The 17,311-nt window shown below is 46.9% G+C and overlaps 1 long non-coding RNA gene across 6 annotated transcripts in view; it reads left to right on the forward strand.

Annotated features, from left to right (window-relative positions):
* LOC125754761 (uncharacterized) overlaps positions 1-17,311 on the forward strand; it is a 53,890-nt gene that overhangs the window by 24,109 nt on the left and 12,470 nt on the right. For all 6 annotated transcript variants that reach the window (XR_007409570.1, XR_007409569.1, XR_007409571.1 and 3 more), the window contains one exon: positions 3,964-10,086. This is a non-coding gene — a long non-coding RNA (uncharacterized LOC125754761). The remainder of the gene's footprint in view (positions 1-3,963; positions 10,087-17,311) is intronic.

Raw genomic sequence — 17,311 nt, forward strand, 5'->3', positions numbered from 1 at the left:
GGATCACACCCTGAGCCGAAGGCAGATGCTCAACCACTGAGCCACCAGGTGTCCCCCAGGGTTTGGTTTCAAATCTCATTTGTCTGATATAAGTATGGGTCCTCCAGCTTTCTTTTGATATCCATTAGCTTCATAGATTATTTTCTATCCCCTGACTTTCAATCTGTTGGTGTCTATAGGTCTAAGGTGAGCATCTTGTAGTCAGCGTACAGATGGATGTTGTTTTTTTAATAATAATTTTATTTATGATAGTGTGAGAGAGAGCGAGAGAGAGAGAGAGAGAGAGGCAGAAAATTAGGCAGAGAGAGAAACAGGCTCCCCACCAGGAGCCCAATATGGGACTCGTTCCAAGACTCCAGGATCACACCCTGATTCAAAGGCAGAGGCTCAACCCCTGAGCCACCCAGACATCCCGGATCCTGTTTTTTAAGCCCCTCTGATACCCTATATCTTTTTATTGGAGCATTTAGTCTATCAGCATTCAGAGTGATTATTCAAAGATATGAACTTTGTGCATTTGTGTTACCGGAAGAGTTGGTGTTTCTGGTGACGTTCTCTGGGCCTTTCTTGTCTTTGTTGCTTTTGGTCTCTTTTTTTCCCCCACTAGAAGAGTCCATCTTAAAATTCCGTACTGGACTGGTTAATTGGTCATGAACTCCTTTATATGTTGCCTGTCTGGGAAAATCTTTCTCCCTCCTTCTCTCCTGTATGACACCCTTGCTGAAGAAAGAATTGATACAAATTGGACTCCAATAAAAAGAAATTTAAAAACATAAAATAAATTTTTGCTATTATGATTGAGGAAAATGGCATTTAGGTGGAAAAGCAGAAGCTGAAAGAGAGGAGGAAAGATTTCACCCTCCGTAGCCTTCATAGGGACCTGGTTTCCTTTCCTAGGAGGGCCCCCCGCCTCCGGAGGATGCTTCCTGCCCCTCTGTCCTCCTTTTTAGAACACAGCAAAGACATCTCCGTACCTCCAACACCTCTGCAGTCATGGCTTATAGCGTTTTCCAAATATCCTATTGGGGACCACATTGTAGTGTATGTAACCATCTGGCTGCTGTTTGACAACATTGGGGGGATTCCGACTTTTGTGGTTTTGAGCTGCGTGTGTGTCTATCACATGCAGCTATCCCGTGCAGCCATCAGATCCTCTGGCTGGGTCACCCAAAACCCCGAAATTGTTGGCAGAACATCATTTCTGGTGCTGGCGCTGGGCGGCTAGCTGGGCTCTCCTGGCCATGCTGGGGCTCACTCATGCAGGAACTTTCAGCTGGAGGGTCAGCAGAGCTGGAAGTTCCAGGCTCAGCCACATTCCCATGTACAGCAGTGGATCCGGCCTCCCCTAGAAGGCACGTGGGGAGGTCAGCTGTGTGTGCCTGGAGGTGCCCCTGCAGGGGCTGGTTGGGGCCTAGGTGGTGCTCCCTCCTCCTTTCTGGGGGTACTCTCCATGCCCCGTGCACATAGTTCTGGGAGACACAGAAATGGGTTGGCTCTGAATTTTCACACCACAACACTTTATTGACTTTCTACAGCAAAGGCTCAGAGCCATGAGTTCGTGCCTTCCCCTGGGGAAGGAGACCTTTCTGTCCTTTAAGGGGGGGCAAGAATCACACGGGGTGGGGGGGCGGGTGCTGGAGTCCCCCACCCGGGAGAATGTGTGGACTCCGGGTGGGGGCAAGTGTCCTGAGGTTTCACCCTGATTGACGGTTCTGAGGACAGCAGAGCTGACCTGGACCTGTCGCTCATGGCCTCCTGCTCTGGGTCCCTGCAGGGCAGCAGGACCCCGGCTTCAGGCTCTCTGGCGCTGGAGCACCTGGAGGAGTCTGCCTCCTGGTGTGGGTGTGGGTGGGCCCCACTGGCTTACCCCTCCTCTCCCCACACTGGTGTGTCCTGGGATCCCCAGGGCTGCCCTAGATCAGCGACCTGTATCTGTGGGGCACGCCCAGGGCCCAGGAGGCCACATCCAGCTCTGAGAGGGCTCACTCAGCCCAGGGCCAGAATCCAGGGCTGGCCAGGGCCATGGGGGCCTGATTCCATTAGTCCTTTGAGTTGGGACTGGTGTGGGCTCAAATCAACGCAGCCCCAAAGAGCCTGGGCCCAAGTCAGCCCAGGTCCCTCTGGGTTAGGGGCTGGTGTCCTGTGCAGGTTGTGCCGCCCTCCAGGAGGAAGAGTAGGAGGAGGCAGGGCACAGTGCTTCCTCTGCTCCATGCACCTGCACCCACCCTGTCGGGGGCTCCCTGTCTTTCCTCCTCCCTGCAACCCCTGGATACACTATGGGACACCGGGCTTCTGATGGTAGCAGGCTGTCCAGAGAACCATGGGGAGGCTGACCATGATCCACAGGGGGCAGCTGCACCGGGTCCTTGCTGAGGGGCGATGGTGTGTGAGTGGATGGTGTGGGGGCAGGGGTATGATGGTGGTGGATTGAGGGGGATGGTGTATGGGGGATGGTGTTGGGGTATAGTGTGGGTGGGGTTTGTTTGGGGTTGTGTGGGTTTGAGGGGGATGGTGTAGGGGGGATGCCATGAGGGATAATGATGTAGGGGGATAGTGTGTGGGTGGGGAATGAAGGGGATGGCGTGGGGGGCCTGCAGGACACAGGGCATCCCCTTTCTCTAAGATGCACACCGAGACATCTACAGATAAAGGCGACCACAGTCTTAGGTTTATTGTGACACCTGTCTCAGGGGCCCCGTGTGGTCAGTTCAGGGCCCTGGCTGGACTGGGCGCATTATCTGGGGGTCATCATACTATGTATGTTTACAAATTGCAAGTTGTCTCAAATTAAATGCATAGAATTTAGAAATATATAAAGCACCGAGGGTGGGTGTCACTCTGACCCTTCAGACCCTCATCGGATCAATGTGTGTCCTCCTCCAGTCACAGCCATGCAACCTGCCCCCAGGTCCCCTTAATGCCCCCATGGCCCCCACCCAGGCACCTGGTTTCAGGGTGCCGTCCGTCACCCCTTTGGGGATCAGCTCACATGGCAACCCCTGGAGGCCCCATCCTAGTGGCCTCCTCATCCCTGAGACACCAGAGGTAGAGACACGGAGGTCATCCTCAGCACCCTACCATGCCGCTGTGTTTTGTTGGCTGCTGTTCTTCCCCCGGCCTCAGAAGCCCCATGTTCCCTTCCCAGAAGCCACCAGTCCTCCCCCGGGTCCCAATCCCCCCTGGCACCTCAGCCTCACCCTACCCCGTAGTAGTCCCAAAACATGATGTGACTGCTGAACGTCATGTTGATGTCCAGGTCCACCTGCTTGATGTCCCTGGAGGAGACCAGGGCCTCTTATTTCATTTCCTGTGTGAATACCATGGAGGAGGAGCCAGCGTCAGGGACTCAGACCCCGACATGTCACCAGGTGCCATCCTGGGCAGGGAGCCCAGGGGCCACCACTGGGATTGTGTCCTGCCGAATCCTCCTTCCTTCCCCTGGGAAGCTGGGGATGGCGGGAGTGCCCAGCATGCCCATGGACCTGTGTGAGGGCCTGTGCCCAGCTGTTGTGTGCGGGGAGGTGACTTAGGGTCAGCCTGGGTGGGAGGGGACAGGGGGTCAGTCCAGGTGGGAAGGGGACATGGGGGTGTTGTGCACAAGATGGCGAATCCGAGAAACCACTAAGGAGCCGACACTGATGCAAACAACGAGGGTTGTTATACAAACTCGAGCATGGGTCCAAGTATACCCCACAGAGTGGAGCAGGGAGTTGGACCCCGAGGACGGTTTTAACTTAGTTTTAAGGGCCTGGTCTCGGGGACCTCCAGAAGGGCTGGAGCAATTCCTCAAGTTCTGTTCACTTTTTGATATGGGGCCTTCAAGGGCATTGAGCACTCTTCTCATTCTAATAGGGGCTTCCAGCCCTTGGCTTCGGCTCAGTTTTTATTCTATTCTGGAGCATTCTGGACATTAAGCTGTAAATTTTTGTTTTTTTCCTGTAACTGAAGTAATGTAAATTTCAGCTCTTCTTCACAGGGGCCTGGGATTGCTGGACTTGTGCAAATGCTGAACTTAAAGTGGAATGGCCGTAATGTTCTCGGCTTCCACGCGTCCCGTCCCATACTCTCTAGCTCCTGCCGCCCTCCCCGGAGCTCCTAAGAGAGCAATTGCAAATGACCTCAGCGTGGCAGCCTGTGTTGGGGGACAAGCCCCGGGATTTGCGATCAGGAAGACCTGGAGATCGGCGTCTCGGCTATGCAGCGTGATTTGATGCTGCAGACTCTTATTCCCTAAGGCTATCTTGACAACTGACTTTGTACATAGAAAAGTTCTCCTTTGCCTTTAAAAGATGAGGAGCAAGTCAAAGCGTTTTTTCTCTGCCCATCTGATTGCTCAGATTCCAATCTGAGACGTATTGACTGTTAATATGGATAAAGTACTATCCGTAGTAGTATTGTTAAAATATTCTGACACTAGTAATTCAGAGGGATGATGCTTTCTCAACTATTTCTTCACAGCTCAGTCACTCATCAGAAAATGCATCTTTATGGATTTGGAAATAACTGAGAGACATTATTACCAATGGTCCTATTATTATGTGAAGGATTCTTCCCTGAAATTCTTCCCCTGTTTCAACTGACACTGAAACACTGTGAACTCTTTGGAAGACAAATGTCAAGGAGATAAATGTTATGCCTTGCTAATTTTAAATGCACTTGCAATATGGTGTCTATTATAATAGAAGTTTTTTAATCTGATTTTTGCTATTTATTATCCTTTCCTGCTTTTCAGGTTGAGAAGGCATTGTACGTGTTCATAACTGTTTTTCTTTCCTTCTGATATAAAATTTTTACTTTGTTCCCAACGAAGGAACTCTCTAAGAATAAGGCAAAAGTTACTTCAACTATTCTTGAAATGTCTTCACACTTGGAGCCTGATTTATTTAACTCAATTTTCAAAATAAATCTTATTTATTGGAATAAAAACAAAGATTTATAGGGAAATTGAGAAGATAGTAAGAGAATTCTCATTCACTTGCACTCAATTTTTCCAATTATTGATATATTAGTATGGTTCAAATATTAGCTAATGAATCAATATTAAAATATTTGCATTAACCAAGGACAATGCTTTATTCAGATTTCCATAGTTTTTGCTAAGTTACCATTCCTCATATCACACTCCATTTGTCCTCATGTTTTCTTAGGCTCCTCTGGATTGTGACAGTCTTTCAGCCTTTCCTTGTTGTCTTTGAACTGGAATGCTTTGAGAAGTAGAGTATTTTGTAAAATTTCCCTCAGTGGGACATGTCTGTTGTTATCTCATGATTGAACTGTTTTTGTGGATTATATACAGAGATATACTGCTTTTTTATTATATCATATAAAGGATAGATACTATCAACATAATTTATCAGTCTTGGTATCCATCTGATCATCTTGCTGATGTAGTGTTTGTCAGCTTTCTCCGTAGTAAAGTGATTCTTTATTGTTATTGTTATTATTATTATTAATATTATATTATCATTATTTTTAAGTTTTTCATAATATATTTTGTAGAAGGAAGTTACTATGTGTATTGCACACATAAGAGTGGGAAGCTATGCTCATGAACTTGAGGGTGGAATGTCTGCACAAATTGTTTGAAATTCTTCTACATGGGAGATTTCTCTTCATTCTGGGTTTGTTTGTGTCTTTTTCAAAGACGCTATTTAATTAATTGAGAGAGAGAGGAGAGAAAAACCATGAGCGAGAGGGACAGAGGGAGAAGGAGAAGCAGGTTCCCTGCTGAACAGGGAGTCTTCCTTGGGACCTGGATCATGATCTGAGTCTAAGTCAGAAGCTTAACTGTCTGAGCCACCCAGGTGCCACTTTTTCTTCCTTCTTTTTTTTTTCTTAATAATAAATTTATTTTTGTGTGTGTGTTCAATTTGCCCACATACAGAATAACACCCAGTGCTCATCCCATCAAGTGCCCCCCTCAGTGCCCATCACACATTCACCCCCACCCCAGCCCTCCTCCCCTACCATCACCCCTAGTTCGTTTCCCAGAGTTAGGAGTCTTTATGTTCTGTCTCCCTTTCTGATATTTCCCACACATTCCTTCTCCCTTCCCTTATATTCCCTTTCACTATTATTTATATTCCCCAAGTGAATGAGAACATACAATGTTTGTCCTTCTCTGATTGAGTTACTTCACTCAGCATAATGCCTTCCAGTTACATCCACGTTGAAGCAAATGGTGGGTATTTGTCATTTATAATGGCTGATCAAGGCCCACCTTTTCTCTCTCTTCATCTTCTGAGTCTCCTATGATATGAATGTTATTGCTTTAATAAGTGGCTGAGTTCCCTATGTCTGCCTCTGTAGTCCATAACCTTCCTTGTTTTTAAGGCTTCCACTTGGGACTGCATCTCAGTTATAGCATTTTTAACGTTGGCTTGACTAGATTTTAGTTCTTTTATTTCTACAGTAAGGGATTCTCTAGTTTTCTTCTGTGCTCTTTTTCCAGCCCAGCTGCTATCTTTATAATCATTGTTTTAAACTGTATTTAGACATCATATATGTGAATGGATGAACTTCCTGGCTGTGAGTACTACCTCATGTTATTTTATGAAGGTGAATTTCTCCATCTCATTATTTTTTCCAAAAAAGAAAGAAGGAAGAAAAAGAAAAACCAATAAAAACAATAAATTTGCCCTCCTAAAAGAACACCAGATTATTTTGGCCTGCTTGTTAAAAGATTCTAAATCCCAAAATAAGAAACACAATTAAAGTACCATGAAACTAAACATAAGAAATATATAAGGTACATACATAAAATTTAAAATAAGGCAATTTATAAACTAGAATCAAAGAAAATACATGAAAATAAAGCACAAAGTACAAAGGAAGCTAGACCCTACTTTCCAGGCAGAGCTGAAGCTCTGCAGCCTCTGCGGTCCAACAACTTGGTGGCAGCAAGTGGTCTGTGCGGGGTCTGGGAATGGCCCATGGCGCTGATTGTCAGGTGCACATCTGCCTGGGAGATGCACCTGTGGGGTCAGAGGTGGGGTGGGCTTCAGCGCCTCTGGCCTCCAGCGGGTGGCACTGTGCTGCTCCCTGAGACTCCGTGCTAATGGGAGGGATGCGGGTGGGGACGCTGGGTCCTCTAGCTCTGGGGCTGAGCATCCCGCCCCCCAGTCTGCAGGCCCACCACAGAAGAGCCGCCAAGCCCCCGGGTCTCTGCTGCTTCTCTCAGAATCCTGCTTTCACTCTGCCCTCATCCGAGTTTCTTTTGGTTTTGTTTTTTATCTCAGTCTGTTGTGCCCAAGATTGCGAATTCGAGAAACCACTGAGAAGCCGACACGAATGCAAACACATGAGGGTTTATTTACAAGATCAAGCTAGTGTCCTAGTATACCCGACAGAGTGGAGCAGGGACTTGGACCCCGATGTGGGTTTTTGCTTAGTTTTAAGGGCTGGTCTTGGGGACCTCCAGAAGGGCTGGAGCAATTCCTCAAGTTCTGTTTACATTTTGATATGGGGCCTTCAAGGGCATTGAGCTCTGTTCTCATTCTAATAGGGCCTTCCTGTCCTTGTCCTGGGCTCAGTTTTGATTCTATTGTGGGTCTTTCTAGGACATTAAACTGTAAACAGCAAAGGTTCCACACCTGGAAGGGGGACGTACACTGTCCCTATATGCTGAAGATGCGGTGCTAGAAGAAGGAAACCCGAGAGCCTCCACCAAAACCTGTTAGAACTAAGGAGTGAGTTCAGTAAAGTCACGGACACAAACTGACCCTACAGAGCAGAGTAGCCTTGCTGTGTCCCGACAATGAGCACTCAGGAAAAAAATGAAGTTGTGACTCCCTTCTCAGGAGCATCAAGGAGAATTAATAATGAGACTGAACCAAAGGAGCACAAGACTTCTGCACTGAGCCATACCAGGCTCTGGGAGGCCGTCCTGGGCTTGTGGGGTGAGAGCCTCATCTTGTGAAAATGTCCGCAGTTCCTGAATCCACCCTCAGATTCAATGTCATTCCTATCAAAATCATGGTGGCAGATCTTCGAAATAGTAAAAAAAAAACCCATAACATCCATCCGCCCCCACAAATGACCCCGGACAGCAAATCAGTATTGGAGAAGCAGGAGAGAGCAGAACGCAGCACTTTCCTATTTCAAATGATGTCACAGAGACACAGGATAAAGCAGTGTGGTTCTCGGGCCCCCAGCTGGCTCTGTTGGTTAAGCATCCGACTCCTGACCTCACCTCCGGTCCTGATCTCAGGGGTCATGAGTTCTAGCCCTGGGCTGGGCCATGGATGAGGCATGGAGCCTATTTAGACAAACCAGACCCACGGTGGGTGGTCCCGGTATAAGCTGAATGAGCAAAACTGAGAGTCTAGAAGGAAATGTGCTCTGATACAAATGATTTTTTAACTTAATTTAATTTAAACCCAATTAATTAATGTATAGTGTATTATACTTTCAGAGGAAGAATTCAGGGATTCACCAGTTGGAGATAACAGCAGTGCTCATGACATCACGTGCCCTCCTTCATGCTGGTCCCCTGTTATCCCCAACCTCCAGCGGCCCTCAGTTTGTTTCCTATCATTAAGAGTCTGTATTTCCTGCATCTGTTTTTATCATATTTGTTTTTCCTTCCCTTTACAGTTGTTATCTGCTTTGCTTCTTTAATTCCACCTATGAATGACACCACACGGTCATTCTCTTTCCCGACTGATTTATTTCACTTAACATGATTCTTCTAGTTCTATCCACATCATTGCAAATGGCAAGATTTCCTTCTCTTTGATAGCTGAGTACCATTCCTCTCTCTATGACCATCATCTATCTCCCGTCCTCTTTATCCATCATCTGCCCGAGGGCACCAAGGCTCCTCCCACAGTGTGGCTACTGTGGACCCGGCTGCAGTGGAAATTGGGGTGCAGGTGTCCCGAGTCTCACTGCATCTGTATCTTCGGAGTGAGCTCCAGGCCGTTCACCTGCTGGTCGCAGGGCGGCTCTATTTGTAACTTCCTGAGGAGCCTCCACACTGTCCAGGGCGGCTACACTAGCCCGCAGTCCCACCCACAGTGGAAGAGGGTTGAGTGAGTTTTGCAGGACGTGGTAAAAGTCTGGTCCACATTTCATTTCGTGTCCTGTGGCTGCAATTCCTTGTCCTTAAGTATTTCTGGGGAATCCGGGTGTTGGGCTCCATTTCAGTGAGATGTTTCCGAAGCTAACAGGCCACAGCTGGAACCTGGATGAGGCAGGTGTGGCCTGTGGAGCACCCGACTCTTCCTGCATGGCCTCCTGCAGCGCCTGAGCGTCCCGCAGGGGGCGCCCGACCCCAGGCCCCACCCAGGGGTGTGCATGTGCAGTAGGCCTCCTCTGCCTTCACTAACAGGAGCCAGCCTGTGCTGGGGAGGCCTGAGGAGGACATGGGGACGAGTCCACGCTGATGAATCCCAGCCTCCTCAGGACCCGCGGGAAGTCTCATGGGGAAATTGGGCCGCGTTCACGCTGACAGGAGCCCTGGTCTCCTCAGGACCAGCAGTGAGGTTCAGGAAGATGTGGGCCCGCATCACGCTGCCAGGAGGCCTGGGCCGCCTCAGGTCCTGCGGGGAGGCTTCAGGAAATTGTGGGCCCGCATCTACGCTGACAGGAGCCCCTGAGCTGCTTCAGGACCCACGGGGACACTTCAGGAAGATGTGGCACCGCTTCCACTCTGGCAGGAGCTCCAGGCCCCCTCCGGACATAAGTTGAGGCTTCTGGAAGCTGGGTGCCGCATTCACAGTGACAGGACCCCCATCATCCTCAGCACCTGCACTTTGGCTTTGGGACGTATGGGGATGTGTCTATGCTGATAGGAGCCCTTCCTCAGGACTTGCGGTGAGTTTTCTGGGGGACGTGGGGCCATGCTCAGGCTGACAGGACCCCCCGGCCTCCTAAGGACCTGCTGTGAGGTTTCCAGAGGATGTGAGGCATAGTCCACAGTGATAGGAGACCCAGCGTCCTCAGGACCTGCTGACTATGACTCAGGAACATGTGGGGCCACGTCCGCACTCACATGATCCTGGATTACTCAGGACCCCGTGGAGGACTCTGGAGGCGCCATTGGGGGCCACGTCCATATCAGAAGGGACTACTCACAAGCATAGGGTAAGTGAATGGGTAGAATAAATGGTAGGGTCAGGGGAGGGGAGGCAGTTGGTGGTTAGGCTTAGGTTAGATGTTAGGAGTTATGATTATGCTTATGGTTACAGGATTAGAGGTTAGGTGAGGCATAAGTGTAAGGGTCAGTAGTTAAGAGTTAGGATGGGGGTTAGGGTTAGGGACAGGATTTAGAGTTAGGGTTAGGGTTTAGGCTCTAGGGATTAGGGCAGGAGGTTTGGAGTTGGGGTTAGGGTTATGGTTAGAGTTAGGGTTGAGCTTAGGTTTGCATTTAAGGTTAGGGGTTAGGGTGTGAGTTAGGGTTAGGGTTAAGGGTTAGGGGTTAGAGTTAAAGAAGGGCTAGGTTTAGGGTTAGGGCGAGGGTTAGGGTTAGGGTTAAGATAGGGATTAGGGCTAGGGTTAGGGTTAGTGTTTGGTTAGGGGTTAGGTTTAGGTTCAGGTCAGGGTCAGGGTACGGATTTGGAAAAGGGTAAGAGATACGGTTAGGGAGTGGGTTAGGGGTTAGTTTTACGGGTACGGGTTAGGGTACAGTTTGGGGTATGAGATAGGATTAGTATTAGAGTGTTAGGGTTAGGGTACTGGTTAAGGTTAGGAATAGTATTTGAGTATATTAAGTTAAGGTTAGGGTTAGAGGGTAGGCTTAGGTTTAGATTTAAGTTAGGGGTCAGGCTTAAGGGTTTAGAATAGGTTTAGGAGTTAGGGTGAGGGTTGGCAGGAAGGTTTAGTGAATGTGTTTCGGTCTTGGGGTTTGTGTTTGGTTTTTGATTAGTGATGGGTCTTGTTTAAGGTTTAGGTTAACATTAGGATTAAGTGTAGGGTTAGGGTTATGTCTGTATATGGTTAGAGTTTGGGTCTTGGCATGTGCCTCACTGGGACTCCTAGTATCTTGGGCAGTTTAGTTTTATGCACTCTATTTAGGTTTTGGGTTCAAAGATAGCCTGACTCCACCAAGTCAGTGGCCTCCCCAGAGAATCAAAATCCAGGCTTCTGCTGGGGTCAGAATAGACAGGGCAGGCTTCTCCCGAGCTGAGCTAAGGAGGGGATTTGTGCCTCTAAATACTCTATTTGGATTTTCAGTTGCCTTTCTGATTTTATCTCTTGTGTGCACATGTTTCATCAATCATACCAATTATCATTTTAAAATTTTACTTGAATTCCTGTTTGTAAACACAGTATGATATACTTTCAGGTTTACCACATAGTGATTTAATCCTTGGATACAACTCCTGGTACTGGTCACAGGTGCCCTCCAGCATCCCCATGCCCTGATTCCCCTTTCCCCCACCATCCTCTGGTGTTGATTAGTTTATTCTCTGTGGTTAGAGTGTGTATCTTGGTTTGCTTCTCTCATCCCCCCTCTGCCCCTTTGCCAGTTTGTTTGGTTTTTTAAAATTCACATGTGAATGCCATTGTATGGTATTTGGTATCTGTCTTTCTCTGACTGACTGAGTTCATTTAGCATAAGTCCTTTCCACTTCTCTCACGTCATTTTAAATGGCTTCATTTCATCCCTTCTGATGACCCAGTGATGTCACAGTGTGTATATTTAGCACATCGTCTCTGCCCATTCATCTGTCGATGGACATCTGGGCTGTATCCACAGATTGGCTTTTGTTGATAACGCTGCTGCAAACACTGGGCTGCGTGTCCCTCTTCCAATCTACTAAACTACTTTTGTATCCTTGTGGTAAATACCTAGCTGTGCAATTTTGGAATCATAGGTTAGCTCTATTTTTAACTTCTTTTTATTTTATTTTTTTATGATAGTCACAGAGAGAGAGGCAGAGACACAGGCAGAGGGAGAAGCTGGCTCCATGCACCAAGAGTCCGAAGTACGATTCAATCCCAGGTGTCCAGGATTGCGCCATGGGCCAAAGGCAGGTGCCAATCTGCTGCGCCACCCAGGGATCCCCTATTTTTAAAATTTCGAGGACCCTCCACACTGTTTTCCACAGTGGTTGTACATTTTCGCATGCCCACCAGGAGTGTAAGGGGGCTCTCCTTCTCCATAGCCTCACCAACACCTGTTGTTTCTTGTGCTGTTAATTTTAGCCAATCTGATGGCTGTCAGGTGACATCTCATTGTGGATTGCATTTCCCTGATGATGGGTGACGCTGAGTGTCTCTCCGTGTGTCTGGTGGCCATCTGGATGTCTTGTCAGAGACAAAGTCCATTCATCTCTTCTGCCCATCTGTAGTTGGATAATTTGTGTTTAGGATGCTGAGATTTATATTTGCTTTATGTATTTTGCATACTAACTCTTTATTGGATGGGTTGTTTATAAATATCTCCTCTCATTTTGTATGTTGCCTTTTAGCTTTGGTTGTTTCCTTCACTTTGCAGAAGCTTTTACATTTGATGAAGTCCCAATAGTATTTTTGCTTTTGTTTCCCTCACGTCAGAGGCATATCTAGAAAGAAGATCCAATGGCCAATATCAAAGACGTTGCTGCCTATCTTTTCTTCTTTGTATATGGTTTCAGGTCTCACATTTAGGTCTTTCATCCATTTTGAATTTATTTTTTATATATATGGTGTAAGAAAGTGGTCCACTTTGATTCTTCTGCATGTGGCTGCCTGGTTTTCCCAACACTATTTGTTCTTTTCCTGGGATCAGGGTTAGGGTTTGTTGAAGAGACTGTCTTTGTGCCATTGGATATTCCTTGCTGCCTTGTTGTCGATTAATGGATCATAGAGTTACAGGTTTGTATCTTGTTTCGGCTTTCCATTCTGTTCTGTTGATCTAAGCGTCTCCTGTTGGGAGATCCTTGATTGCTGATTCAATTTCGTCTGCTGGTTATATGTCTGTTCAAGTTCCTTACTTCTTCCTTTTTCATTTTTGCTATGTTATATATTTCCAGAATTGATCTATTTCTTCCAGGTTCTAGGTTGCTGGCATATAATTTTTCATAATGTTCTCTTATAATCGTTTCTATTTCTCTAGTGTTGGTTGTTATTTCTCTTTTCCCATTTGTGATTTTATTTGGGTCCTTTCTCACTTTTTATCTTTTTTCTTTTTTAAATATTTTATTTATGTATTCATGTGAGACACAGAAAGGCAGAGGTAAAGGCAGAGGGAAAATGAGCCTCCAGTGGGCCCTGATGTTGGACATGATTCCCCCAGGACCCCGGGATCATGATCTGAGCCAAAGCAGATGCTCAACCCCTGATGCACCCAGGTACCTTGCTGATTCAATTCCTTTGCTCATTATAGGTCTGTTCACATTTTCTATTTCTTTCTATTTCAGTTCTGCTCGTTTGCACATTTCTAGGGATTTGTCCATTTCTTCCAGGTCTTCCAGTTTGTTTGCGTATAATTTCATAGTATTCCCTTATAATTGTCTAATTTTGCTGGTGTTGATTGTGATCTCTCTTCTCTCATCTGTTATTTTATTTATTTAGGTCTTTTCTCTTTTCTCATTGATAAAGCTGGCTAGGGCTTGATCCATTTTATTAATTATTTTGAAGAACCAGCTCTTAGTTTCGTTATTCCATTCTACTGTTTTGTTGTTTCTGTATTGTTTATTTCTGCTCTCATCATTATTTTTTCCCTTCTTCTGTAGGCTTTAGGCTTTGTTTGCTATTTCTTTTCCAGCTCCTTTAGGTGTAGGGTTAGGTTGTGTATTGGAGACTTCTTGTTTCTTGAGGTAGTCCTGTATTGCTATGTACTTACCTCTTAGGACTGCCTTTGCTACATCCCAGAGTTTTGGAAAAACATATTTTCATTTTCATTTGTTTTAAATTTCCTGTTTAATTTCCTGGTTGATCCATTCATTCTCTAGTAGGATGTTCATAATCTCCACGTATTTTTTGTCTGTCCAAATTTTTTTTTCTTACTGTCGACTTCGAGTTTCATAGCATCGTGTTCCGAAAATGTACAGCATGTTATATCAACCTTCTTGTACCTGTTGTACCTGTTGAGGGCTGATTTGTGGCCCATGATATGATCTGTTCTGGAGAATGTCCCATGTGCACTTGAAAGGAATGTGTATTCTGCTTTAGGAAGAAATGTTCAGACTATATCTGTTGAGTCCCTGTGGTCCAGTGTGTCAAGGCTATTGTTCCCCTGTTGATTTTCTGCATAGACGATCGGTCCATTGCCATAAGTGGGTGTTAAAACCCCTGTCATTGTATTATTATCAGTGAGTTCCTGTATGTTTGTTGTTAATTCGTTTCTATATTTAGGTACTCCCATGTTGCAGCATAAATATTTAGTTGTTGGATCTTTTTTTTTAAATAAATTTATTTTGTATTGATGTTGAATTGACCAACATTCCGAATAACACCTAGTGCTCATCCCATAATATGTCCCCCTCAGTGCCCATCACCCATTCACCCACACTTCCACCCTCCTCCCCTCCCAGCCCCCCTAGTTCGTTTCCCAGAGTTAGGAGTCTTTATGTTCTGTCTCCCTTTCTGATAATTCCTACACAATTCTTCTCCATTCCCTTATATTCCCTTTCAGTATTATTTATATTCACCAAATGAATGAGAACACACACTGTTTGTCCTTCTCCGATTGACTTACTTCACTCAGTATAATACCTTCCAGTTCCATCCACATTGAAGCAAATGGTGGGTATCTGTCATTTCTAATGGCTGAGTAATATTCCATTGTATACATAAACCACATCTTCTGTATCTATTTATCTTTTGATGGACAGCGAGGCTCCTTCCACAGTTTGTCTATTGTGGACATTCCTAATATAAACATCAGGGTGCAGGTGTCCCGGCGTTTCATTGCATCTGAATCTTTGGGGTAAATCCCCAACAGTGCAATTTCTGGGTCGTTGTGCAGGTCTATTTTTTTCTCATTGAGGGACCGCCACAGAGTTTTCCAGAGTGGCTGCACCAGTTCACATTCCCACCAACAGTGGTTTCTATATTTAGATACTCCCATGTTGGCAGCATAAATATTTAGTTGTTTGATCTTGATAGAGAGTCTTTTTAATTATGAAATAATGCCCTTCTTCATCTCTTCTTACAGTATTTGTTCTTTCTTTTTTGAAATTTAAATTACTTATTTATTCATGAGAGATACACAGAGAAGCAGAGGAAGGAACATAGCAGAGTGAGAGGCAGGCTCCCCAAAGGGAGGCCTGATGTGGGACTCGATCCTGGGATCCCAGGATCACACCCTGAGCCGAAGGCACATGCTCAACCACTGAGCCACCAGGTGTCCCCCAGGGTTTGGTTTCAAATCTCGTTTGTCTGATATAAGTATGGGTCCTCCATCTTTCTTTTGATATCTATTAGCATCATAAATGATTTTCTATCCCCTGACTTTCAATCTGTTGGTGTCTATAGGTCTAAGGTGAGCATCTAGTAGGCAGCGTACAGATGGATGTTGTTTTTTAATAATAATGTTATTTATGATAGTGTGTGTGTGTGTGTGTGTGAGAGAGAGAGAGAGAGAGAGAGAGAGAGGCAGAAAATTAGGCAGAGAGAGAAACAGGGTCCCCACCAGGAGCCCAATATGGGACTCGATCCCAGACTCCAGGATCACACCCTGAGTCAAAGGCAGAGGGTCAAACCCTGAGCCACCCAGGCATCCCAGATCCTGCTTTTTAAGCCACTCTGATACCCTATATCTTTTGATTGAAGCATTTAGTCTATCAGCATTCAGAGTGATTATTCAAAGATATGAACTTTGTGCATTTGTGTTACCAGAAGAGTTGGTGTTTCTGGTGACGTTCTCTCGGCCTTTCTAGTCTTTGTTGCTTTTGGTCTCTTTTTTTCCCCCACTAGAAGAGTCCGTCTTAAAATTCCTTACTGGACTGGTTAAGTGGTCCTGAACTCCTTTATATGTTGCCTGTCTGGGAAAATCTTTATCTCTCTTTCCCTCCTGAATGACACACTTGCTGAAGAAAGAATTCATACAAATTAGACTCCAATAAAAAGAAATTTAAAAACAAAAAAAAATTCTTGCTAATATGATTGAGGAAAATGGCATTTAGGAGGAAAACCAGAAGCAGAAAGAGAGGAGGACAGATTTCACCCTCCGTAGCCTTCATAGGGACCTGGTGTCCTTTCCTAGGAGTGCCCCCCATCCGGAGGATGCTTCCTGCCCCTCTGCCCTCCTTGTTGGAACACAAGCAGGCACATCTACGTGCCTCCAGCACCTCTGCAGTCATGGCTTATAGCGTTTTCCATGTATCCTATTGGGGACCACAGCTTAGTGTATGTAACCATCTGGCTGCTGTTTGACAACATTGGGGGGATTCTGACTTTTGTTGGTTTTGAGGTGCGTGTGTGTCTATCACATGCAGCTATCCCATGCAGCTATCGGATCCTCTGTCTGGGTCACCCAAAACCCCAAAATGGTTGGCAGAATATCATTTCTGATGCTGGCGCTTGGCGGCTAGCTGAGCTCTCCTGGCTATGCCAGGGCTAACTCGTGCAGGAACTTTCAGCTGGAGGGCCAGCTGAGCGGAAGTTCCGGCTCGGCCACATTCCCATGTCCGGCAGTGGGTCAGGCCTTCCCTGGAAGGCACGTGGGGACGTCAGCTGTGTTTGCCTGGCGGTACCCCTGCAGGGGCTGGTTGGGGCCTAGGTGGTGCCCCCTCCTCCTCTCTGGGGGTCTCTTCACGCCCCGTGCACAGAGTTCTATGAGACACAAAAATGGGCTGGCTGTGCATTTTCGCACCACATCACTTTATTGACTTTCTACAGCAAACGGGCTCAGAGCCGTGGGTGCGTGCCTTCCCCTGGGAAGGAGACTTTTCTGTCCTTTAAGTGGGGGCAAGAATCACACGGGGTGGGTGGGCTGGTGCTGGAGTCCCCCACCTGGGAGCATGTGTGGACTCCGGGTGGGGGCGTGTGTCCTGAGGTTTCAGCCTGAGTGACGGTTCTGCGGACAGCAGAGCTGACCTGGACCTGTAGCTCATGGGCTCCTGCTCTGGGTCCCCGCAGGGCAGCTGGACCCCGGCCTCGGGCCCTCTAGGGTCCCAGCACCTGGAGGAGCCTGCCTCATGGTGTGGGTGCGGGTGTGGCCCACCGGCTTACCCCTCCACTCCCCACACTGGTGTGTCCTGGGATCCCCAGGGCTGCCCTAGATAAGCGACCTGTATCTGTGTGACATGTCCAGGGCCCAGTAGGCCACATCCAGCTTTGAGAGGGCTCGCTGAGCCCGGCGCCAGAATCCAGGGTTGTCGAGGGCCATGGGGGCCTGATTCCATTAGTCTTTGAGTTGGGACTGGTGTGGGCTCAAATC

The sequence above is a fragment of the Canis lupus genome, unplaced genomic scaffold (assembly GCF_003254725.2).
Source record: "Canis lupus dingo isolate Sandy unplaced genomic scaffold, ASM325472v2 SANDYSCAFF101, whole genome shotgun sequence".
NCBI lineage: Eukaryota > Metazoa > Chordata > Mammalia > Carnivora > Canidae > Canis > Canis lupus.